The sequence below is a fragment of the Artibeus jamaicensis genome, unplaced genomic scaffold, assembly GCF_021234435.1.
Source record: "Artibeus jamaicensis isolate MK-2021 breed Jamaican fruit bat unplaced genomic scaffold, CSHL_Jam_final contig_419, whole genome shotgun sequence".
Classification (NCBI taxonomy): Eukaryota; Metazoa; Chordata; class Mammalia; order Chiroptera; family Phyllostomidae; genus Artibeus; species Artibeus jamaicensis.
The window spans coordinates 1,458,086-1,482,372 of NW_026521824.1; the positions used below are offsets into that span (position 1 = coordinate 1,458,086).

At 55.3% G+C, this 24,287-nt stretch overlaps 1 protein-coding gene across 4 annotated transcripts in view; it reads left to right on the forward strand.

Moving 5' to 3' along the window:
- Positions 1-4,266: 4,266 nt before the first annotated feature.
- RAI1 (retinoic acid induced 1) overlaps positions 4,267-24,287 on the forward strand; it is a 107,465-nt gene continuing 87,444 nt past the window's right edge. For 3 of the 4 annotated variants that reach the window (XR_005084952.2, XM_053665651.1, XM_037163225.2), the window contains exon 1: positions 4,267-4,742. The gene's annotated coding sequence lies outside the window, so the exon portion shown is untranslated. Of the gene's footprint in view, positions 4,743-19,194; positions 19,863-24,287 lie in introns of all 4 variants that reach the window. The other variant, XM_053665650.1, reaches the window with a different exon arrangement.

Genomic DNA, 24,287 nt, shown 5'->3' on the forward strand with positions numbered 1-24,287 from the left:
GGAAGCCCAGAGCCTGCAGTGCTCAGACTTCCGTGGAGCTAAGCAGGGCTGTCACCTTCTCTTTGCAGGAAGGCCAGGGTGTCTCACTGCTCTGCCCCACCCATCACTGCACTCCTCTGAAATGGGCAACCCCACCACTTTCCCTGGCCTGCCTCCCTGCAGCCGGCCTCTGAGCACTGGCTAGAGAGTGGCAAGAAATGGCTCGCTGACATTTGCCTTTGGGCAGGGGTAGAGGAGCAGCACCTGCCAATTCAGAGCTGGGAGAGGGAAGCCGCAGCAGCCACACAGTGCTCTGTGGCACGGCAGGGTTTTAACACCTTGCATCAAGCCCGTGAGGTGGGCTCCCTCCACTCTCCCTGCAGAAGTGAGAGGCTGGGAACTGCCCCAGGTCATGCGGCTGGTATGGGGCGGGGCTGGGAGAATCAGTCCCTCGGCTTTTCTACCTCACTCCTCTGGGCGCTGACTAAACCTGTTCTCCTGTCTCCTCTGCAAAACGGAGACCAGACGTCCAAATGCACAGGGCCTAACACATAAAAAATGTTCCGTAAACCCTGGCCACATACCCACTAACGGGGGCCTGCTACCCACCCCACACTCTGCCTGGGCTCAGGAGATTCATCGTGCAGAACACTGGCGCCGCAGTGGTCTTTCACCCTCAAGGGGCAGGATGGCAGCCTGGGTGAGCCCAGGCTGGGCACCAGGACCAACCTGAATCCCGCTCCACACCTCCCTGTTCTAAGTACTTCCTCTCCTGAGCCTCCATTCCGGGTACTGAATGAGGGGGTATCTACCTAATAAGGTGGATGGCTCGGTGGGGTGCTCCCTGGCCTGGTACTGACTGAACCAATAAAAAGCCTTTTCCCTCGGGGCACAGGACTTTATCTTGAGATAGATCCCTCCCCTTTCCCTGTCTTCCAGCTCACAGGGGTCTCTCTCGCTCCCTAGGCAGGAGTCATTATCTCCTTTTGGCCTAAGAGAAAACCTACATGGAGTTCAAGCCCAAGGCCATTCAGATGCAAAACTGGGCCTTAAGAACCCTGGGAAGGGAAGGGGGGAACATCTCAACCTCAAATGCCTTTGATGGTCAGTTGGGTGATTTAAATGTGGGTATAGAACGATAGGTCACAGTGGTAGGGCCCAAGAATTTAGAGTCTTTAAAGGTATTTCAACTCCAAAATTTTCAAACACATTGTTCTTTCGAGCCCAGCCTCCTGGCCTGGATTCCACCTTTGAGCTGCAAGTCTGAGATCTTTGTACCAACACGTCTTTGTACCAACAAGACGTCTCAAACAGACGTCTGTGTTGCACAGTGAGCCCACTCCCTCCTTCACCCTCTTACCTGAATCTGGCTCAGGGTGACGACAAACAGTTCTCAACAGACTCCTGGATGCTGGTGATGCTGGCAGTGACCTCTGATCATTCCCGGTTCATCCCCGAGAAGCCCCACACCCTGCCAGCAAGCACCACTCAGAGCAGTTTCGGGATGGAGAACCCCACAGGTAAGTGGCTCTTTCTCACAAGCCCACCTGTTTTAGTTAGCGGAAAAGCACTCTTCGGATTTCAGCTCCCAAGCCACCTCCTCCAGGAAGCCTTCCCTGTATTCCTCCACAGGACCACAGCACTCATTACACTTCGTGCCTGTATCTCACAGCTTGCTTTTCATAGGTAACTTTTACATAGCAACCCAGAGCCTAACCTGATGTCTGACCCACAGTGTGCACGCAATAATATGCATGGAATAGGTGAACAGACTTACCTGCTGTGTGACCTTACCTGCTGTATGAGTGACTTCACCTCTCTGAGCCTGTATTTTCTTGTCTGTAAAATGAGTTGTGATGAGAAAACATTCAGAGAATGCATGGAAAGTAAGGTTCAGAGCCTTACTCTCTGAGTAAGCCTTAACAATGGCTCACAAAAATATCCAGGTCCTAATCTCTGGGAACCATGAATAGTTCCTTACATGGCAAGAGAAGGTGGGGGGCGCCTTGCCAAGGTGATTAAATTCAGGGTCTTGAGGTGGGGAGACTGTCCTGGAGTATTCAGGTGGCCCTCACGTAATCACAGGGGTCCTTGTGAGGGGAAGCAAGATGGTCAGAGGGAGAGAGACATGTGACAACAGAAACAATTTCCTTGACTTCCCCAGCTTCTGGAGGTCAAGTGATCATGAGCCATGAAATACAGGTGGTTTCCAGAAGCTGGAAAAGGCAAGGACAGATTCTCTCCTGGAGTCTCCAGAAGGAGCCAGCCCTACCAACTCCTGGACCTTAGCCCAGTGAAGCCAATCTCAGACTTCTGCCCTCCAGGCTGTAAAGCATAAATGTGTTGATTTAAGCCACTCCACTTGTAGTTAATTGTCACAGCAGCCCTAGGAAACCACTGCACATGGAAGTCATCTGGCACACAGTAGGTGCTCAAAAATGGCAGTGGCTATCATCTGGATCCCACCCTTTCTCCGTCCCCCAAGAGGCCTCCCCTTCTTGCAGCCCACTGACGTTCCTGGCTCCTGGCTTTTCCCCCAGGTTCTGTCCAGGAGCAGGCTAAGGCCGGGAAGGCAGGGGGCTGGACCATGTGAGGTACAAGGAAGTCTCTGGACCGACGAAAGGGACCATCCCCACCCACCTAGCATTTGAGCTCAAATACTAACAGTGTTCACTGCATGCCAGGCCCTGGGCTAAAGACTTCCACACCCTGCCTCATTTAATCCTCTCAGCAGCCCCAGGTGAGTAGAAACCACTATCATTCCCATTTTACAGATGGAGAAATGGACACTCAGCAAGTCACATGGTTTGCCCAAAGCTACCCAGCTGGCCACAGAGGAGCCAGCTTTAGAAAACAAATCTGTGTCTTCCAGAGCCAGTGTTTAAAACTAGATTACAATAACCCAGTTCCCATCTCGATCCAGCTTCTGTCTTGCTCTTACCATCCCCCATGATCTTGATGGGAGGGGCGCTGGGTACAAGTCTTGGCTCTGATTCTCCAGCCTGAGAACCACACAGGTGACTTTACCACTCTGCACTTCAATTTCCTCGTGAGCGAAATGTGACCAGCCTGCACACAGAGAAGCTACAGACTCAAATGAGATATAGAGAAAGGGGTACTGTCATCTGGGACCTACCAAGATAGAAGGGCATGGTACCTGGCAACCTCAGTGCCTTATTTGACAGATGTGGATCAGGTTGGATACAGGAACTCACTAGTCTCCAAGCCACCAGGGAGCTCCAATGCCTTGACCATCCCCATAAGACTCATGCGCCCCAGAGTTGGGGCAGGGGTGGGAGTCTTCCTAAGCGGCTGGCTGCTGGCTTTCAGCCTGAGCTGTGGTGAATGGAAGCCTTGGAGCAGCAGCTGTCAGGGAGTCTGTAAGTTAATAGTTTCATTCTCTCATTCATTTGACATTCCTTTACTTAAAATCATCTGCCAGTGGCTTCCTTCCCCACAGACTAGAGTCACATGTAAATCCTACCCTCCAAGCCGCCTGCAGCCCCAGAGACCCCAGACCTGTGTTAGGGTCCTGCCTTTGGTGACCCTGAGGCTTGTCCCCTTGCTCAGCACCCACCAAGCTCTGTCCCACACTGGGGCCTTTGCACTTGCTCTCCCCTCTGCCAAAGATGCTCTTCCTGTTGCCTGCCAGGGACAGGTTCCTTCCCGCTATGCAGCTCTCTGCCCAGATAGACCACCTCCTCACACTCCCAGGTAAGGAGCCCACCTCTGTCACTTCACCTGCCAATTTTCTTCCTAGCACTTATCACTTCCTACAAGTATCTTCTCTTAATATGTAAGTAAGCATTTGTTTGCTGTCTGTCCCTTGCCACCAGGACACCAGCTCCATAACTGCAGGGACCACCTACCTCTATGGATTCCTCAAAGCCCAGTAAGGTACCAGGTGCCCAGAAAGTGAAGGCATTTATATCCAGCGCATTAAATTCAGAAGTCAAAAATGTTTCAAAGGAAGTTCCCGGTGAGGGCTAATGATGGGGCAATGGTGGAAGCCTGGCCTGGATGCCAGACCAGAGACTGGAAGCACCTGAGAACAGGACGTCGGTCCAAATCCTCTGCCCCATGTTCCAGCTGTCCACCCAACTTCGTCCCGCGGCGTTCCCAACCCCGAGGCGGCGCATGAGAGTCCCCGAGGGCTCCACTGGGACCCCACAACCAAACCTCCCTCCCCCAAGGCGCACGGGCTGGTGGGCGGGCGGACGCGCAATGGGGCATGTGGGCCGCCAGGGGGTGCTGTCGGGGCGCGCACAGCCCATCTGGCACCCGGGGCCGCAAGCAAGCGCAGCCAGGCCGCCGGGAACTTTTTTCCTCCCGCTCTGGCTCTCCTTCTCCCCCCACGCATCGACCGCCGGCTTGCTCTTCCTGTGCATAAGGGATAGCATTTCCCCTCGGCCACAAGACTGGCCCGTCTGGGTGCGTGGCCAGGGCCGGATCCCAGCGCCGGATCCCAGCGCCGCCGGATCCCAGGGCCCCCAGGTGCCGCCCCCGCCCGCGGCTGGGCTGGGAGAGACAAATTGGAGAGCGAGGAGGCGGCGGCGAGGGCGAGAGGCGAACGGAACAAGCAGGCCGCCCTGACCGCGGCCCGAGCGCCGGCGCAAGGAGGGGGCACCGCGGCCCACCCTCCTTCCTGCCTGGCCCGGAGCCGCCCGGGCCGACGCGCCCTGACTCCTAATGGCCTACCGGGCCTCCGGGCCGCGAAGTCGTTGAGCCAGACCCAGGGCCCCCAAGTGAGCGGGGGCGCCGAGGTGAGCACCGAACGCCGGGTCGCGGGGGCGTCAGGATCCGAGGCCCGGTGAAGAATAGAAGTGCGTTGGGTGGGCACGTAGGGGTCCGCGGGGTCATTGCTTTGTGTGGCGTGGGGTGGGGGGTGTGCGCGAGGTCACCGGATGGCCATCTGGGGAGCTGCAGGGTGGGGGCGCCCTGCGCCGTGGATAAGGGTCTTCAGGTACGTTTGTGCGGCCGGCTGGGGTCGGTCCGTGGCGTGGGGGCGCTAGAAGTGGGGGTCGAGTGTGGCCGGAAGCTCTGTGCGCTCGGGGGCGTGAAGTGTTCTCTGAGCGTGGGTTGGGGGAATGGGGAGCATTCGCCCGGCGCCGGGAGAGGAACTTTGTGAGTGCGTCCAGGGGGTGGGGGGCAAGAAGCCGACGTCTCCTTGTGGGTCTTGGGGCTGGGCGTGGGCCACAGCTTGGAAGCCAGGGACTTGAGGGGCGGGTAGGGCCTGTGTGGGGAGATGGGGTTTAAGGGGTTCAACGCGATGCCCCAACCCAAGCAGAGGCGCCGGGGCCTGTGCGCAGGCCTCGCGACCCAGCAGAAAGCTGCCCCAGAGGCCTGGGGAGCCCTGACACGGCCAGGCCCCGGGCGCGCTAGCTCTTCGGAGGGTGGCATTTCAGTCCCGGGCACTGGATACGGAAGCCCCATGTCCCCAGACAGCAACCTGCCGGCCAGGTCGATGGCCTCCAGCGCCTCGGAAGCAGGAGATGGACTCGGGGGCCGGGCGTCAGGCGGCATCGCTGAGCGCGGCGGGGGCAAGGGAGTGGCAAGAGACAAGGGTGACACTTGGAGCCTTGGGAGCCTGGGTAGGGGGAGCTCTGGGTTTTCAGCTCAGAATGGATAGATCAATGTAACAATGCGCTGTTGGGGGCTTGGGGGAAGGGAGGCAGCGCGCCTGAATGGCGGACCTGGGCCCTGAGCTTCCAGCTCTCAACATTCCCTCCCAAATCTCCTTTCCTGAGGTTTCAGCAGGCTCTGATTCAAGGACCCACTCAGGGCTGCACAGTTCCCTCCCACCCAGAGTGTACCCCCACCTTATTTCTCTTTTAACGCAGCGGTGTGTTGAGGATTCAAGAGTGTTACATCTGGTTGCAATCCAGTCTCTTGCCTCTGCTGGGCTGTTAAGACCTCATGCTGACGTCAGAACAGGGAAATTACTTCTTTTTATTTCATCTTTTTAGTTTGCTTCCCTGGGAGGGGGGGAAGGTGGGTTAGGTGAGCTCTGACGTGGAGGCACTAGTTCCCCCGGCGCACCCCAGGCTGGGGGCTCTTCTTTTCCCCCCACTGTCCCCCCATCCTGCATCCGCACTGGCTGTGTCCCCTTAAGGCTCACTCTGGGGTGGTAGGGCCCCTGCCAGCTGACCAGCTGACCACCTGGTTGTGTTTCCAGAGGCTTCCCTGGCCCTCCTCCTGCGGGAGCTGGGAAGGAATCTTCTAGCTGACAACAAGGGAGGGAAGGGCCCCAGGAGCACCTAGGGAGAGATCCTTAGGCAAGGAGAAGTGGCCTTTTAGGTGACACAGTGAAGTGGGCAGATGTTCTGGTCTGGGGGAGGCTCAACCCCAAAACTCTGGCAAAGGCTCTCAAAAGCAAAAGCCTTGGAGGGAAAGTACACCAGGGGTTGATCCAGGCTGAGTCTGGAGTGGGCTCCATTGGACCTTTCCCAACAGCCAGGGGCCCCTCTGACCTCCTAAACAGAGGAAACTCACCTCTGCGAAACCTTCCTTCTCTCCCGTGGGACCGAGGGGCCCTTGCAGGCCAGGCCCTTGTCTTATTCTTCTATAGACTAAGACGTCTACGCCAGTGACTTTCAAGTTATTGCTAGTGACCCGTGGTAAGAATTACATTTTAGGTTGCAGTTTTGTTCACCCCCATTGTACATAACCGAAATGAAGATTTAGTAAAATAACTGTCTTTTCCTTCCTCTGTTGATCTGGTACTTTCTATTCTAGTCTGTCTGATTTTTTAAAAAATTGCTGGTTGTAACTCACTAAATTGATTTTACAGTCCACTAATGGGTCATAACCAGAGTATGAAAAAAAAAAAAAACAAGCTAGAAAATGAATCTGGCTTCTATTCATTCAGCAAACATTAAGAGGCCCTAACAAGTTCTCTCTCTTTTTTTAAATTATTGATTCCATTGGGGTGACATTGGTTAACAGGATCACAAAGGTTTCAAGTGCACATTTCTATGATGCGTGATATATACATTGCATTGTGTGCTTGCCACCCAAAGTCAAACTTCTTTTGTCACCATCTATTTGACCCCCTTTACCTTTTACTACCCTCCACCCCCCAAGTTCTCTCTTTTTTAATTACTCAAGGAACACATGGATTTTTCTTCTCATTGCGAAAAAATGCAAAAAAAAAAAAAGTACATAGAGTAAAATGCCCTCCACACCCCAGCCTCTTCCCATGGACCCCGGTTCACAGTGGAGCTTGTCCTTCTAGACACCTCGCTGCTCACGATGTAGCTGTCACGCATTCCAACACCTCGCTTTTTTCCCCTCCAAACGAGAACACACCTCAGGCTCTTACTGTGCACATTCCTTTGGCTTTTCCATTTGTCCCTGTAGAGTCAGGGACAAACGCCCTGTGCCTCAGTGTCCCTATCTGTACAATGGGAATAATAACTGTCCTGGCCCCACAGGACTGCAGTGAAGATTTAATTAGTTAATTTATATAAACATGTAAGGAACAGTACTTGTCCCTATAAATGCCAGTTGCCACTGCCACCATCATTATTATTACTATTCTATTTCTGTGGCAGCCTGTGTATGTACCTCATGGCTTTTAACAGCTGCCTGCAGCTATGGCATGGCCATCCCGCCCCTTTCTCCTGGGTGGCTGTGTGTGGAGTGGCGAGGTGGAGGCCGTGTGCATTGGGCCGTGTTTCTGTGGGAGATGGACCTGGGTTCACGGGCCCCAAAGGAACAGGTATTTTTCAGGGACCCACTAGTTTTGAAGTCCTTTGCTTAACATAGCTGCCTCCAAGGGAGCACAGCCCAGTGCGTGAGGGAGACCCAGACACCACCTGAGGGATTAGCACTGTCCAGGAAGCTTGTGCCAGGGCTGATGCCAGGAGCAGGCCCCTGCGAAAGCACCATGCAGCTGTTAACAGGGATGACGAAGGGGATAGTGGAGGGCAGCGTCTTTGGCGAGACTTGCCCAAGCACAGAAGAGTAGAGAAAGGTGGTGCATGATTCCGTTCCAAGGGGGGCGGGATAGACGACCTGAGCTTTGGGATTCAGGAGAAAGCGTGCTCAGTTTTAGCCAGAGTTGGGGCCTTGTGGAGGTGGGAGCTTCAGAGAAGAGGGGGGCTTAGAGCAGGGGCTTCGAACACGAGTGGGTCAGAAGGAGAGGGGCGTTCCTGGCAGAGGGAACGTGCAGCATGTCTTTGGAGGCTGAAAGGAACGGGGCCTCTACCATGGTCAGAAGAGGTGGGGCTGGCTCAGAAGGACCCGTGGCTGGAGCGGCTGGGCTCTGGCTGGGGTCTCCTTGCCGGCTTCCTTGCCTCCACACCGCCCCCTCCCAGTGTGGGCCACACTACCAGACTGATCTTTCTCAACCACAGCAGGTACTGCCAGGGGCGTGTGCTGTATTCTGGATAAAGGTCCAATCTGTAGTCCCTCCCAGGCTGGTAGGGACTCTTTCTGGCCTCCTGCGCCTGTCCTGCTGCCATCTGCCCCCCTCCTCCTCCGGCACAGCCCTCCCCTCCCGCCCCAGGCTCTGTGCATTTGCCGGCCTGTTCCTTCTTCCTAAGATGCTCTTCACCTTCCTCCTTGCCTCCCAAGACCAAAACAGATGCCTTGTCTCCTGCTTCTCTGAGACAGAGAGATGAGGTAGAAGAAGAAGGAGGAGGAGGGGTCGAGGGGAAGGGGAGGCAGAGAGACATGGGAAAGTGTGAGGGAGGTGTTCTTGTTGCCGGGTGGCGTGCTTAGCGTCAGGACGGAGGCGCAGGAGCGCTGTGGGTTCCCACAACGCTGGACATTCGTTCATCCGTCTGCCCGTCCCTTCACTCAGCAGATGCGCCTTCACTGGCTTCTCCCCTCAGCCCTGTGTGCACCGTGGCCCTGGAGATGAGCGTGCTTGTGTTCTGGCCTTGCAGCCCCACCCCATCGGTAGGACCGATGGACAGTCACAGTCTAGTTTCTGCACAAAGCAATCGTGCTCGGGAGAGAAGGAACCCGGGATGCTGGGGAGGGGCAGGAGTGAGCCCTGGGAAGGGGGAACCGGTGTGGCAGGGCCCGGGGTGTGTGTACGGGGTGCCACTGGTTAGGAGTTGTGGGGTAGAAAGCCTGGTCTGGGTGGTGTCTCCCCTCTCCTCAGGTCAACTGTTTAGGCTGAGAAAGTAGGGGACCCAGTGGGGAGGACTGACAGAACAAGGGCAGGGGGCTAGCTCAGTGTGGACAAGCCCCAGGTGGGGGGTCTCCCTGGAGGATGTGAAGACTTGAGCGGAGCTTCCTCCTTGGAGACCGGGCCTGTCCACGGTGCAGCACGGCGGGGGAACCGCTAGATTCGGAATCAGGAAGAGGTTTAGTTGTAACTGTTGCTTCAGGCAAGTCACTTCCCTCTCTGAGCATCAGTTTCCTCTTGAGGCCCTGAGCTCTGGGTCACAAACACAGACACGAGGGTCTGGCCAGCCTCGTTCAGCCCTAGGTCCTTCTACCTGTTCTGAAGCTCCATGATCCTTTCAAATGGGCATAATCACCAGTCCCTTTAGTTACAGGCAGCATATGTGGCTGTTAACTTTTTTTTAAATCTTCACTTGAGAATATGTTTATTGATTTCAGAAAGAGAGGAAGGGAAAGAGAGAAACATTGATCGATTGCCTCCTGTAGGTGCCCTGACGGGATCGAACCTGCAACTTTTTGGTGCGCAGGATGGCTAAAAGACTTTGCATGAGGAGGAGATAGCTATTCTTCCATTCCCCTTCACACCAGGTTGCAGCTACCTAGTCAGCTACCAGTGAGATAACACTGGCTGAAACAAAGTTTCTTTCTCAGTCAGGCGAGGCCGAGAGACTGACAGATGGTGCTGCGCTGTGTCTGTTGGATGGTAGAGCAGGTGAGAATTCTAGTTTTCTGGTCAGAGTTTGTTTCCACAGGGGGCTTTGCCTCAGCAGTGCAGGGGAACCCTGGTGAAGCATCCAGCAACTTGTGGTTTCCTAGGCAGTGTAACCACAAAATGAGTCATTCGTTCACTCACTCGTTCATTCACTCACTCGTTCATTCACTCACTCAGAGATCACATTGCCCCAGGGTGCTGGGGCACAGCCACTAACGTGGAACATTTCTGGTACCTCATGGTGGGTAAGCACGCCTGTTTTGGAGTTCAGCTGCATGGACTCAGATCCCAACTTCGCTTCTTACTAACTTGGGCAACTTATTTCCTTTACTCAGACTCCTCATCTGTCAGATGGGGGAAGTGGGAGCACCTACCTCACTGGGTTATTGGGAAGGTTAGTTGGTTAATGCAGATAAAATATTTAAAACAGGGCCTGACATGGAAAGTGCTAGAGAATGCTTCCTCCTCCTCCTCCTCGTCTCCCTGCCCTGGAGAATCTCACAGACCAGCTTGATGCTGAGGGAGGTTGGTCCCAGCCAGGACTTCTCTGAGAGGGGTGGCACCTGGGAAGGGAGTGGCGGCGCTCCACGTGAAGCACCTGGCTCTGGACCCAGCACCCCTCCACCTTGGGCCTCCCAGGCCTCTCCATAGCTCTCTGTAGTGGAGGCCGTGGAAAGGGTGAAGTTGGCAGGACGGAGGCCCTGCCAGGGCTTCGTTACTCAGAAAGGCCTGATTCTGCCTGGCACCACGCGGGCTTCACAGACTTTAGAAAGAATTTCAGTATCAAATATTGAAGATGAAAGTATTTTCTTTTTTGTTGTTGTTAGATTTTATTTTATTTTATTTTTAGAGAGAGGGAAAGGGAGGGAGAGAAGCATCAAATGGTTGTCTCTCACATGCCCCCAGCTGGGGACCTGGCCCACAACCCAGGCCTGTGCCCCGACCCGGAATGGAACCCATAACCTTTCTGTTTGAAAGCTGATGCTCTGCACTGAGCTACACCAGCCAGGGCTGAAAGTGTTTCTTGATTGATATCCTCAATTGCTGGAGGCCACCAAACTGTATCCGGACGTCCTTAGGCGGCAGGTACCTCCAGCTCTCAGTCAAAAATTAATAACACCTACTTCGTGGTTTTCGTTTTAGGAGGATTAAATGAGATGGTGCCTCTAATGCCACTTAGCTGTTTGTGACACATAGCAAAGAGCTTAATCAATGTTGCTTATTAGTAATAATAATTCTCAGAAAACATAAATGTAAATTAAAAGTCACCTGAAAAATGTCTTGGGAGCTACAGCTCCTTAGAGATGGGAAGTTGCACCCCTTCACTAACACTATAGGACAAAGCAGTATCACAATGAATGGAAAAGACCAAAGCCCAGAGAACCCCAGTTCCTGTAGCAAAGTCACACAGTGATCCAGTGTGTGGTAGGGAAGAGGGAACCACACTGGACGTTAGTACTGTGCCTTCTGATACTTTGGTTGTTATTCCTTCCGCAAATATTTAAGGACAATCAGCAATGATAAACAGGTGGAGTCACGTGAGCCTGTCTTCTAGAAGTTTCTGCTCTGATGAGACAGTGAAATGTATGATGATTATAGTAAGAGGTAAAGAGGTAAAATAAGGGGAAGAGCCCTGCATTCACCTGTTGGGGGAGGAGGGCACTGTGCCAGGCCGCAGAGCAGGGGCCCAAAAGCAGTGGTTCTCACGGTCTGAATGTCCTCAGTGGGCAACATGTGGACCGTGTCCGGAGTCATTTTGGTCGTCTCAGCAGGGGAGGTGCTGGCACCTGATGGGCAGAAGCCAGGGCTGCTGCCAGACGCCCTCGGTGCACAGAACAGCCTTCATGGCAAAGTGGCCCAAGATGTCCACCAGTGAGTGGAAGCCCCACCCTGAAGAAACAGGGGTGACCAAGGGGGTGCCACCGCTGCCCTCGTGAAGCTTACAGTCCGGTAGTGAGCAGACATTAAAGAATCGTACTTGTGTGGATTTATTGTAGTTATATGTAATCGTGCTGCCGGCTGAGACGAGGACGTGCAGGACGAGGGAAGAAGCTGTCTGCTCCGGGGAGGGGCGCCTTCAGGAGGTCTTTCCAGGCGGGAGGCGCAGCCCAAGCAAAGCTCAGAGGCAGAAAGTCCAAAGATATATGGTGGGAAGGGCGGACAGTCGGTGTGTGTCTGAAGAGGCAGCACAAAATGACCCAGCCCCAGGGGCTTCCAGAGGTGAGGAGGGGACACAGGCCAGAGAAATGGCCACCTTCGCCTGGTGGGAGGGAACTACAGCTCCTAGCATCCTGAGCTCTAGGGGACTGAGCAGTGGGACCTGTGCAGGTGTGAGCAGCGGGAGTGCCACCTTCCTCTGGGGGCCCAGCCTCTGCCCCTCCTTTCATCTACATCCCTCTGCTAGGTGGGGGAGAGAAGCAGAAAGAAAGAGAGAAGGGGGAGAAAGAACAAAATTCTCATCTCAAAGAGGTAGGAGTGGGGGAGGTCAAAGGAACAGTGTTTAGGACACCTTTCAGACAAGCACAGAAAATCCCACATGACCTGAAATAGCACAAAAGCAGACGTTTTGCCAAATCAGACTTAATTGAGTGGTTCTCTCTTCTTGAGTCTAGCAGGATGTGGATGGAGGTGACACTGCCCCTGGGGCCCCTCCCTGGCTAATTAAACTTAGAAGCTCTGGTCTCCTGGGCAGGACAGCAACCTGTGGAGCTCAGCCCGGCAGCCCTTGGCCCACCTGGGCATCCCAGGGATGGCGAATGGGGGCTGCCTGGCGACAGGACCGGATGGTGGGAGCAGAGGCGGGGGCTGCCTGGGCCCAGTATTAAGTGAATAAATCCCTGTTTCTTTGGATGCTGAGAGGGATTGTGGAAAAGGGCCATCACTGAATGAGTGTCTGCTGTTGTATTGGGCATTGGGTGGTTCTCTCTAAGCCTTATTAACTGCCCTGTAGAGATTGTCAAGGAAACTGAAGCTCAGAGAGGTTCAGTGACCTGCTTGAGGTCACATAGCAACCAAGTGGCAGAGCCCAGATTGGAGACTACGTCCGCTGGGCACCAAAGCCAAGCCCCGCCTGCTGGTCACTGAGCCATTTGGCAGATAATCACCAACTATAAGTTTCTAGGGCTTAGAGTCAGACAAAAGTGAGCTTGAATTCCAACTGAGGCAGTTTTAGTTCTGCAGCATTCTCTCTTGGAGCATCCTGTCATTTTTCAAGTGGGCATAGCTGTTCCTTTATCCTAGAATTACTGTGTAAGGGTTAAACTCTGCATGGAAGGGGAAGAGGGGGGCCCAGGGAGGCCATCCTGCCCCTGGCCACCCAAGTTGCAGGGTGCCCTAAAAGCACCTTGGGTAGAGTCAGTGAGATTGTGGTATCTTTGTGCAGTATCAGTGTTGTGTTTCCTTATTTGAAAGGAGAGAAAGGTAGAGAAGGTGGTGTGGAATGTGGGTGTGTTTATTTTTCTTTGCCTGTGAAAGCCCTGTTTCACCTCTGCTTGATAGGTCTCCCCCAGACACTGCAGAGCTGTCTAGGGTGGGCACTGACAGGGCACCCACCAAGTAGAGGTCCCCCTTGCAGCCTGTAAGCCCTCATCCAAGAGCCTGGGATACCTAAAAAACCCCTAAAAGAGTGATGGGTGGACAAGGGCCACGAGACCAGGGAGTCCCTTGGCATCCTCCCATTCAGCCCTCCTGGTCCCATTTATTTTCTTATCTCCCAGCAGCCAGCGGGTTGCTGGGAAATCAGGGGCCACCTTCCTGATGAGCAAACAGAACAGCCTTGCTCACAAAAGGAGAGGGAAGTTGGCGGGGCTTCTCTGGTTCTCCCCTCCCCCTGCCCAGGCTCCTGGCTGAGGCATCTCTGCTGCTCCACCCAGCTGACACCCTACATACCTGGAAAGGCAGTCAGGGGGCTATAGGGCCATTGCAATCAGGCCACCCTGGCTGGATGGGTACCCCTTGCACTAGGGAGGTGGGATTTGAGGAAAGGTGAAACTCGGGTGGCTGTGAGTCAGGGTTTACTGGAGTGGCTGCTTTCTCCCCTTCAGCTGGCTGGGGAGGCAGCTTGGAGAGGAAGCCAGACCCACAGGTAGCAGAGAAAGACATCAGATCCAGGGGGAACAGCAGAGAAAGCAAACAAATAGGGCTTTGTGTGGCTGCAGATTGGAGGCTCAGAAGGGAAGCTAGGCCCTGGTAGTGGGGAGGGGTGGAGGAAAGTGGCCAGGCCATAACTGCGTGCTAGAGCAGCCCAGGCCAGGCGGCCAGGCAGTGAGGAGTGCCACCTGGTGTGGACAGGCACCAGGAGTCCCAGCCTGGCTGAACCCCAGCTGCGTGCCACTCCACCCCCTGACAGATCTAGGCTTGTCTGCCCACTGAGCCTGGGCAGGGTCACCATGTGGAGAGCTCAGGAAGACAGTCACCTGGAGCACCCATAGGAGCTCCCTCCTACCCCTGTGCCCCCTTGTTGCTGGGAGGTCATGGGTAGGAGGGTGTCAGGGTCTACCCGGACTGTTGCCAGTCGAGCTGGGTCTCCTGGGAGGGCAGGGACAGCTGCCTAGAGCGGTGGGCGCTCTGGGGCTCCACCGGCAACCCTGCAGAGGGGACCCGGCTTCGTGCTGTGCAGTAGCGGACCCCTGGCATCTCCACCCCGGCCCAGGAACCGGATGTCGGGAAGGGACGGAGCCGTGAATACAGGGCCTTGTTGCGGAGAGGGCGCGGAGCCATCTTGAGGGAGAGGCTGTCAAATTCTGGTCCCGCCTCTCCTGGGCAGGGCGTGGCTGGGGCTTCGGAAGAGAGACTGAGGTGGGAGCTGTCCGGCCAGACACGCAAGCAGCTTGTCGATAGCCTGCGGGGCCATTTCCTCTACCCTCCCCGGCCTCCTCCGGAGGGAGCGGTGAGAGGGCAAACGCCGAGCTTCCTGCCTTCCCCTCCAGTCCCCTGCCGTAACGCCCACCACTTTGGCCACCGCTGGCCGGCCCAGACCTGCGGGGCTCTACAGCCCTTGGCACTGGGAGGGGCAGGGCGCTCCCGTTGCCTCAGCAGCGCTGAGTCCCGGGCTGCTCCGCGCTGCCAAGGCCACGCCCCTTAGCGGAGGCTGGCTACTTCCCGGAACTCCGGGATCCGAACCACTGGAGGCCTGGGTCCCTGGAGACATGGCTCCGTGGTTCCGTGCCCGGGAGCCTGCGACCAGGCATCAGGGACGGCAGAGAGACAGCTCTTGGGGCCAAAAAGTGGGGGCTGGTCTCCAGCTCCAGGCCACGCTTCCCCAAAGACCGCAGCTCAGCTGCACCCTGGGCTGGCTAAAGAGAGGAGGGGCGGGAATGCTCCCCCCCCCCCCCCCCCCCGTCCCCATCATACCGGGACTGGACCCTTCGTCCAGCCGCCTCCCTCCCGCGGGAGCACGAGCATGGGCCTTGTCTAGCTGGTCCCCAGCCATTGGACTGCCTGGCTGGGTGGCACATTCCTATCTCCTGAGTTGGGGCACCCCGCGTGCCCGGGGGCAGCCTCTTCTGGAATTTTGCTGCCACCCGGCCCTGCCTCCACCCCACCCCGCTCCTGGTATCCTCAGCTCCCTACCGTTCGCTGCAGGGTCCCTTTTCCCAAGTCTCCTCAGAGTCACCTACTCAGCTGGCCCCTGTGCACTCCTACCTGGACTACACAGGCAGTTGAATTTAATGCCCGCCTGTGGGTCTGGGAAGGGAGGCTGTATGCCTGTTGAGCAACTGTCCTTTGGCTCCCCTGGAACCCTGTCCAGGGTGCAAGCACAGGAGAGCGAGAAGGGACTTCAGTCGCCACGGGAAGGGACTCAAACTTGAAATCAGGAAGTTTCCTGCCCGTGCTGGGTTGCTCTGTTCGTTAGAGAGCTTCCTAAATCAACCAACGAATGCGTACATGAATGGAACAACAAATCAGTGTTTCTCTTTTTCTCCCTTCCTCTCTCTAAAAGTCAATAAAAATTATTTCCCAGTCCTAAGCATTTCAGTTTTAATTAATGTATCAGATTGTTAATATGTTGATTTTAGAAAAACCTAAAAATACAGGAAAATATAAAAACTCCCTAATTCCACCCCTAGGACATAACCATTGTTAACATTTTTTTGTAGACATACAATCAACATGATAAATATAAATATAGAATATGGAGTTGTGCTGTGTATTTGGTTTTGTAAGGCACTTGGTGGTTTTAACAGTTCTCACTACATGGGTTTATTATGGACTTGGAAAATATGACAGGTCAAAAGAAAAACAGTTCTCATACTCCCAGTCCTCAAAGGTAGCCACATTTGACTGTTCATGCTGGTTTTGGTTTGGTGATTTTTGTTTGAGTACACCACTACTTCTCTTGTAAATACCATTTGATCTTCTTTCTCACTTAATGTTGAATATCATGCTCCTTTTTCCTGAGTTGGTGAGAGTCTTGAGAGAACTGGAGCCACATTCTTGGGAGAGCTTCAGAGATGAGTCAGACTGGGCAGTCACTTTGGTTTTGTTCATCTTCTCCCCACTACGGACCCCAGGAGCCCTTCCCCATTGCCACTAACTCTGATAGCAGCTTGGGCTGAGGGGGCCTGCTTGCTGGGGCCCAGGAGGCCCTCCAGCCTGGGCAGGGACATTGAAGACGTATGGGCCCAGTTGCTATTTAGACTCCAGTAGCAAGGGGCTCTAATTAGCCCCAGATGGGCAAGTCTGCAGCAAGACCTCAGCCTCATCTGGGGTCTCCTTTGCCCAGCCCCAGACTCAAAGACCCCTTGTTGGTCCTGTTACCTACCTGCTCCCCCTCTCTGTCTTAGAAACCAGTTTCTGCTGCCCTGGGCTCCTCAGCTTCTCCCTGGGGGGCATGCGGGCCTGGCCCCAGGCATAGCCTCTGCTCAGCTGCCCCTTGGGCCCAGCTACAAGCCGCCCTTACTCCCGCATGTCCCTGCTTTTAGACTTTCTCCCCCATTCCTGAACAGTTCAATTACAACACATCCAAGCCCTGCGTGAAACAGGCCTTGAAAAATCACAGTTGCCAGGGATGAGTTGGCTTTCAAAAAGCATCCAAGGCTTGCATGGGGGAGCCGATGAGATAAGAGAATGCAAGGCACTGTTCCTGAGCAGCAGCTGGATCTAGTGGATGGAAAATCACAGAGTGCCCCTGTCCCTGGGAATAATGTCCTGGGAAGAGGGGTGGCTGCTGGGACACCAGACCCCATGCCCCACCAGCCATCACCTGCTACCGGCACTGTGTGCTCTCTGAGATAAGAAGATATGGATGGAGGTTGTGAGCCCACAGCCAACCACCCTGTAAATTATATTCTCTGAACAGGTTTATTCATTTATAAAATATTTAAGACCCATTTTGCTTTACCTATAGCAAGGAGACAGTCAGGTGGGGCTGAGATTGATGTTCCGAACATGATTTCTATCTGGATTCACTCTTCTGGGCTGGGTGCTGCCTTCCCCGGGGAACTGTAACCAAGTGGCAGGACAAGTGTGTGCCTGGGCTCCTGGCCCGTGTGTGGGCAGCGTTTGTCTATGCCTGTTTTGCAGGGTTCTGTACATGGAAGGGGTGGTGGTTGTCCGATGGGTGCTGCATCCAGGCACGTGTGTGAGCAGTCTAATAGACTGTTGAGTGTGTGCCTGTATGTGTGATATGTGTAGAGCAGGGGGTCTGCATTTGTGACTGGGACCAGTGTGTGGCTGTCTGTGTCTGGGTAGGGGCTGAGCTGAGGGGGCGGGCTTGTCTGAGCATGTCTTGGCTGCTCAATGTATGGTGGTCTCCACAGTGCTGGGCGGGCAGGGGGTGTGCTCCTCTCTGTGTATGCAAACGTGTCTGCATTTGTGGGTGGGGGGGCCTAAGTGTATGCCTGGGTGTCGTCTGTATGTCCTTTTTTGTGAGACCTGTTCCTATGTGTGTATGGAGTATGGCGTAGGACTTTTACCACCCACAGTGGCAGGGTTGCATCTGCTCCCCCAGCCCTAGGCACCGAGAGGAGTGGGGTGCCTGGCAAACCTGAATCCTGTGACTCTGGGCCTCAGGTTCCAGGAAGGCTGGGCTTTGGGGGCTGAACGAATACTGACAATGTCTGACCCTCTTCCAGTGGAACTGGGTCTCCCCTGCCCTGTGGCTCAAAGACTAGGAGGACCTCAGTGGGCAGGACGGTTCAGGCCCACATTTCACAGATGGGGAAACTGCAGTCCAGAGGGCATACAGTCTGTTAGCGGTCAAGCCAAAACCCCAGTGCAGACCATGGCTCTCACTCTAGTACTCTGCTCTGGGGCAGTCCCTCCCTGGGCCTCAGTTTCCTCTTCTGTGGCACTGTGGTGAGTTCCCAGGCCCTGGTGCTCTTCTTGTGCAGAGCATTAGGACCAGAGCTGCCATGGCCCAGATTTGGCAGGGGCTGGCCAAGGCTCGCCCAGTTGACTCCAGACAGAAGGCAGGCAGCAGGGATGAGGAGTGATGGGAAGAGGGGTCCCCGAGTGCCACCAGCCAGTCCCAGCTCTGGGACTGACTCTGCACTTGGGATGTTGTCTCTGTCCCTTCCCTAGCTGCAGCCCCTGGCCCAGATGGGGCCCAGTAGCCCGGAAAGTGGGAAAGTAGCCAGCATTTGGTTTTCTTCAGCCTTGTGACAGCCCTCAGCTCCCCCTCCCCACCACCTCAGCAGCTAATGCATCTGTCACTACTTTCCTAATGAGGCTGCTGAGGGCCCCTCTGGGACAGATACCTTTGCAGGCTGGCCAGTGACTGAGGGGGTGGGTCTGTCTCAGGGTCAAGTTGTGAAGAGGGGGGCCAAGCCCTTCTCCTGCCTGCAGCCCCCAGCCAGCTCAGTTCTTGGGGGCATCAAGGCCCATCTGGGCCCCTGAGCCAGCTGCATGAGGGCCCAGGGTGCTGGAGGGACTTGGGAGGCAGGAGTGTCCACACTAGCATTCATTGTTATTTGGCACTGTAACTGTTCATAGTAATAATACTTCATCTGCTCAGCAGATATGCTTGCAGCCTGCTGTGCCAGGACTGAAATCAGCTATGATCTGGGTGTTCATAATCCCTGCCCTTGGGGAGGTGTGGCCAAGGGGGAAAGACAGTAACCAAACAATCAAGTTATTTGTGTCATTACACATTCCTGTATGGGAATGCACGTTCATCACAAGCCAAGACAGGCATGCAAGCACACGAGGAGCTTCTCTGGTGGAGGGAGGGAGTCCTGTCCCAGCTGCGGGGTGCTCCCAGGCGCCTGGAAGGCACAGCCAGGACTTGCCTGAGTCAGGAGCCAGGATCCTGGCTGTGGCCCCAGACCACTGCCTACCTTCTCTGGGCTCCGCAGGTGTCTGTGTTCCCTTCCAGCTCCATCATCTCTGAACGGAACTCAGACAGCCTGTATCTCCTCTTCCAGGGCCCTCGAGACATCTGCTGCCAACAAGCTAGACCGTGGAACGCCCGCGGCATTGCCCCAGGGGACGCCTGGAGCCACAGAGCACACCGCTCCTGCCTCAGGCTCCAGCTGCCATTCTGTCTCAGCCCTTTTGCTCTCACAAAGTCACCCACTGGGCTGGGCAGAAGGAAGCCTAGAAGAGATGAAATTGGAAAAGCAGTTCCTGTTGCCCTGCAGTTGTAGAAGGAGGCATTTGTTCATGCACTCATTTGCTCACTCACTGGATGAGTTTATTGAGCAGCTATTAATTGCCAGGCACTGTGCTGTGTGTTAGACCGAGGAGGCAAACTGACTGTCCTCCTGCCACATCCTGCCCACAGACCCATTTTGAAGGCCCACTCAAATGTTTGGGGAGAAAAAAACAAATGAATTGGCAGTGAGCAGTCCTTGGGTGATTTCACCCCAGTTTCCAGCTTACAGCTCATCTTCCCTCCAGGCTCTGATTGGTGGCGCAGACTAGTTTGGTCTAGTTTGCATGGCAGGGCCTCCCTGGAGCCACAGTGCCACTCTTCCCGGGCCACCCCTCCCAGCCCTGTCGTGTAGCAGTATGGTCAAGAGCCCAGCTTCAGGGGCCAGGCTGTCCATGCTCAAATCCTCCCCTTGGCTTTTCACCAGCCATGAGACCTCAGGTAAATCTGTGCCCCTCTCCAAGCCTCAGTTTCCTCCTATGTAAATTGGGTAACAGTAGTAAGTACCCATTGGCTCCCAGAGTTGCCGACACCTCTCCCAGATAGAGACACCTGCCCCTCTCTGTTGGATTCCCTCCCTCCCCCTCCAGAGGCCTACTCTTGGGGCCTGGGCTGGGCACCCTGGGGTTGGGTTCAGGACCATGCCCCCACCCCAGGCTGGCCTGCCCTAGCAGTCCGGTGAGAGCTGGTAGCCTGGGTCCAGCTCCAGCTCTCAGGTGGCTATCCCCACTGCCCCTCCTGTGTTTGCCTACTGCCCTTGGGGGGGGGTGCCACATTCCAAGGGTCTTTTTAATGCTTAATGGTGATGAAGGGGTGCGTTTAACTATACCTATGTAGGCCTGGCAGCAGGGGGGGCCTGAGCCTCGGCCCAGCCCCTCTCACCTTCTGAGTGCAGAGCTAGTGGGAGTAGCACTCAGGGGCGGGGCAGGGTCCTTCACTGCATGTATCGCCCTCCCTCTGGCCTCTTGGCCCTGGTAGTCTCTGGCTTGGCATTCAAGGTGTTTGGGGACTAGCTGCTGCCCACTGACCTGGTGCCACCCTGCTCTGCACCAACAGTAGTTGTGGTGGTCACTCATTGTGTGCCAGCATCTTGGAGGGTGTCCCATGTGACCACTGAGAGGTCACCAGAGGCCTTTCAGAAACTGTCCCCACTAACTGGAACAAGGGCCCCCTCTCCCTCTCAAAAATCCATCCCTCCCCCTCCAAAAGGAGCCGTTGTCCCCCTGGGATCTATCTGGCTCCTCCCTTGAGTACAGCAGCCCAGGGTGAAGGGTGTGCCCTATCCCCTGTCCCCACAGTCCCTTAAGGACAGTCTAGTCCGACCACCCCCTCTCTGTACTAACCCCAGGGTGGCCCAGGGCCAGGGCCACAGTGTTGCCCTGAGCCCCCCACATTACTGGCCAGGCAGTGGTGGGGAGTGACGGGGGCCTCAGGACGAGGGCTCCCTGTGGGACCTGCCTGTGCTCTCCCCACAGCCATGTGCACCGCGAGGCGGGGCCTTGGGCCCAAAGGGCCTGCATCTTCTTTTCTCTCCCTCAGTCCCTCCCCTCCCACCCCTCTCTTTTCTTCAGAGGGAAGGAGAAAAGGGAAGAGGGAGTAGGTGAGACTGTCATGGCATTTCTGCAAGATGGCCCCACCCTCCTTCCCCTCCCTTCTCCACTCCCCCACCTCAGCACCTCCTTTCTGCCCCTTTCGGTCCCTCCTCTCCTCTGGTCTGCATCAGCCATACTGTCTCTCCGAATAGGCTCCTGTACCACCTCTGTGCCATCTCTGAGGAAGAACCCTAAAGCAAAGCACAGCGTCCACCTGGAGACCAGTGGCGGGGAGCCCCACTCTGCCTCCCAGGACTCAGGCCTGGGCGAGGCGGCCTTGGAAAGCAGTCCTTGTCCTCTAATGTAAAACGGAGCGATGTAGAAAAAGCAGAGGACTGTCTTCCAGCCTAGTCTGGGAAGGTTGGCAGGGGCTTCTACACTCAGCCTGGAAGAAGGGTAAACCTGAGTGAATCAGTTTCCAGTGAATCAGCCGGGAACACATTCTAGGTAGGGGACAGTTGGAGCAAAGGCCTGGGCAAAATGCAGCCTGGTACAGTGGGGGTGGGAGTAACAGCCACAGACACTTGAGCTCAGTAGAGGACGGTGAAGCACGAAGCTGGAGAGGTGGGCAGGGGTCCCTTTGCCCTGCTACAACCTTCAGTGGCTGCCTGCTGCCCAGAGGGCCAAACTCAGACCCTCTGATGGCAAGCAGGCTTATGCCATCCACTGCCCTCAGGGTATGGCCCAGCCTCAGCCTGGCTGCGGACCACCAGCCCAGCCCTCAGGAGTTCACTATGGGCTGCCTGTGCATGTGCAGCTGTGGGCAGGTCACAATGACCTGTGTGGCTTAGTGTCACTGTGGCCTGCTGGGTGGGCCCCTTCTGTTTTGTTGGAGTCCCAGCCTGCCTGGCTTTTAGCCAGAACTTGGCAAGCTTCATCTTTGTCCCCAGATGTCCTTGCAGATGAGATGGAGGTGAACTGGCAGGCTGCCAGGGGTGTCAGGTGGCATCACAGCTGGGTGGACAGTTCTCCCTGATTAATGAGGTGGTGGAAACCTGGGGGGAGTCTCTACTGGCATGCCTTCAGGCTCTGCCCTTAGCCGGGCAGGGCAAGGAATGAGGCTCACGTGGGCTGAGCAGCTACTACGTGTCAGGCTCTATGTAAAGCTCTTGGGACTCGGTGGCCTGTTACCACCCATGAGGTGAGTTTGGTACTGTCTCATTCTGCAGGTAGAGACACTGAGGCCATGTGGGTAAGGCACTATAGCCAAAGTCACTCAGCTGGGAAGGGGCAGAGTTGGTTTTCGAATGCAGGTTTGCACAAGTTCAAAGCCTGTGTCTGGAACCACTGGGCTGGGCTGCACCACTAATGCCTGTTGTGCTCCTCTCAGGCTGTGGGCCTGAGGGGTGGTGTGGCCATGCCTGTTTCAATTCTGTCACTCTCGTGGTCATCAGCACAGTGCTTTGCATGGAGTAGATGCTCAATAAGTACTTTCAGACTGGACAGTTGGGGTAGCGAGCTCCTCACTCTGTCTCTCCACCTCCACCCCCAGGAGCTGTAGGGGAGGGGGAGGAGGAAGTGAGGAGACTTGGAAATTCCGGGCTTCTAGACAAAGAGTGGGCTCAGAGGAGGATAGGCTGATGGGCTGGCCACACTGAGTCAGGTGCTGCTGAGGACGTGAATTCTGAGGGGGGCTTTGCATCTATCATGGGAGCGCTTTCTGATCAAGCACCTAAGCAGGGAGCCTTCAGGAGGACCCATATGAGGGAAGTGCATTCTCTTGGCCTCCAGAACCAGGGTCCTTTCTGGTGTGGGTGCCTCCCTGTAGCTCTAGAAAGATGTTAATCATAGTCTGGTGCTCAGATTGATGGTGGGGTTGCTGAGCAAAAAACAAAAAAAGTAACAGTCAAAGGCCACAGTGTTTGTTGAGCACTTACTATGTGTCAGGTATTGGGTATGCCATTTGTACTCTTAAGCACAACCCATTTTACAGATAAGAAAACTGAGGCACAGAGTAGTTAATGCCACAGGGCAGAGCTGGGATCTGATTCCAGGTGGGCCTATTTTCACTTCCACTGATCTCTTTCCTTTTGCACCACGCCAATACCCACAGACTCCTTGTGGCTTTTCCGAAGGCCCCCCAGCCTTGCTTTTAGACATCCTAGATGTGGAACTTTGGAGTAGTGATGCACCTCCCTCCGTCCCTCTGGGGCCATTTCTGGGAGCATTGAGGTTCTAGGCTGCAAAGCCCAGCTCTTCAGGACCACAGGTTTGCTGGGCCAGGGACCAGGAACACTTCCTCTGTGGACCCGCCTGCTAGGAAGGTGGAATGGACCTGACCACCACCACTGCCAAGGGGCCCTGGCTGAGGCTGAGCACTCCCCGGGCTCCCAGTGTGGCTGAGGCAGTTAGGGACAGTCAGGCCACAGTGGACAGACCTGTAGTCTCATCTCAGTCCTACGGAGTCCCACCATGGGACTTTGGCCAAAGTGCCAATCCCTTTGAGCCTCAGTTCCTCTGAGTAATGTTTGGGACTGGCCTTGTCCCCTCTGGGGCCCTATTGGAGAGGTCTGGGAACAGGATGGGGCAAAGTGAGGAGGCTTTTTGTTTTCAGGGGGCGGGGGGCAGTCACTACAGCCCTCACCTGGGGATTCCTTGTCTGCACAGGCAGCCCTTGACCCCCAGCCAGCCTCGAGGGGGAAGCAGAGAGACTGCTGGGAAGCGGGGTGCAGGAGGGCTGGCACTGCACAACTGGGAGCTCCAGTCTCAGCAGCACTTATAAATTGTATGACCTTGGCAGTGCTTTGCTGTTTGGGCTTCAGTTGTCTTATCTGGGAAATGGGTGTACTGGTTCAAGTATTGGCCTCAGGATAACGCTGGGAATATTAAGTGAAACCCCACTTTATGTCCAGAACACGGGATGTACTCAGTACATCGTGGCCTCTGTGGTTTATATGGCTGTGGGTGTTATTAGAGGTGTTGGGACTTTGGGCTAAGATTCTCAGTTCCTCACGCTCCCGAGCCCAGGGTAGGACCATAGTTCCTGGATGGCTTGTGGCAAGTGGAGTCACATGATGAGTGCTTGCCAATGAGATTTGTGTCTCTCCCAGACAGAGCATTTCTCTGCTCAGAGAGGCCAGAAATCTCTCCCTGGGCGGCCCAAGGTATGACTATTCAGTGGGCAAAGTCTCCCTGCCAACTCACTCGATATGTGGTGTGAATGGAAAACAAACCTTTGTTGTTTTAAGCCCTTGAGATTTGAGGGTCTTGTTATAGCTGTAAAGCCCATCCTGACCGTCAGGCATTTTATCCAAGTGTGACCCCTGTCAAAGGC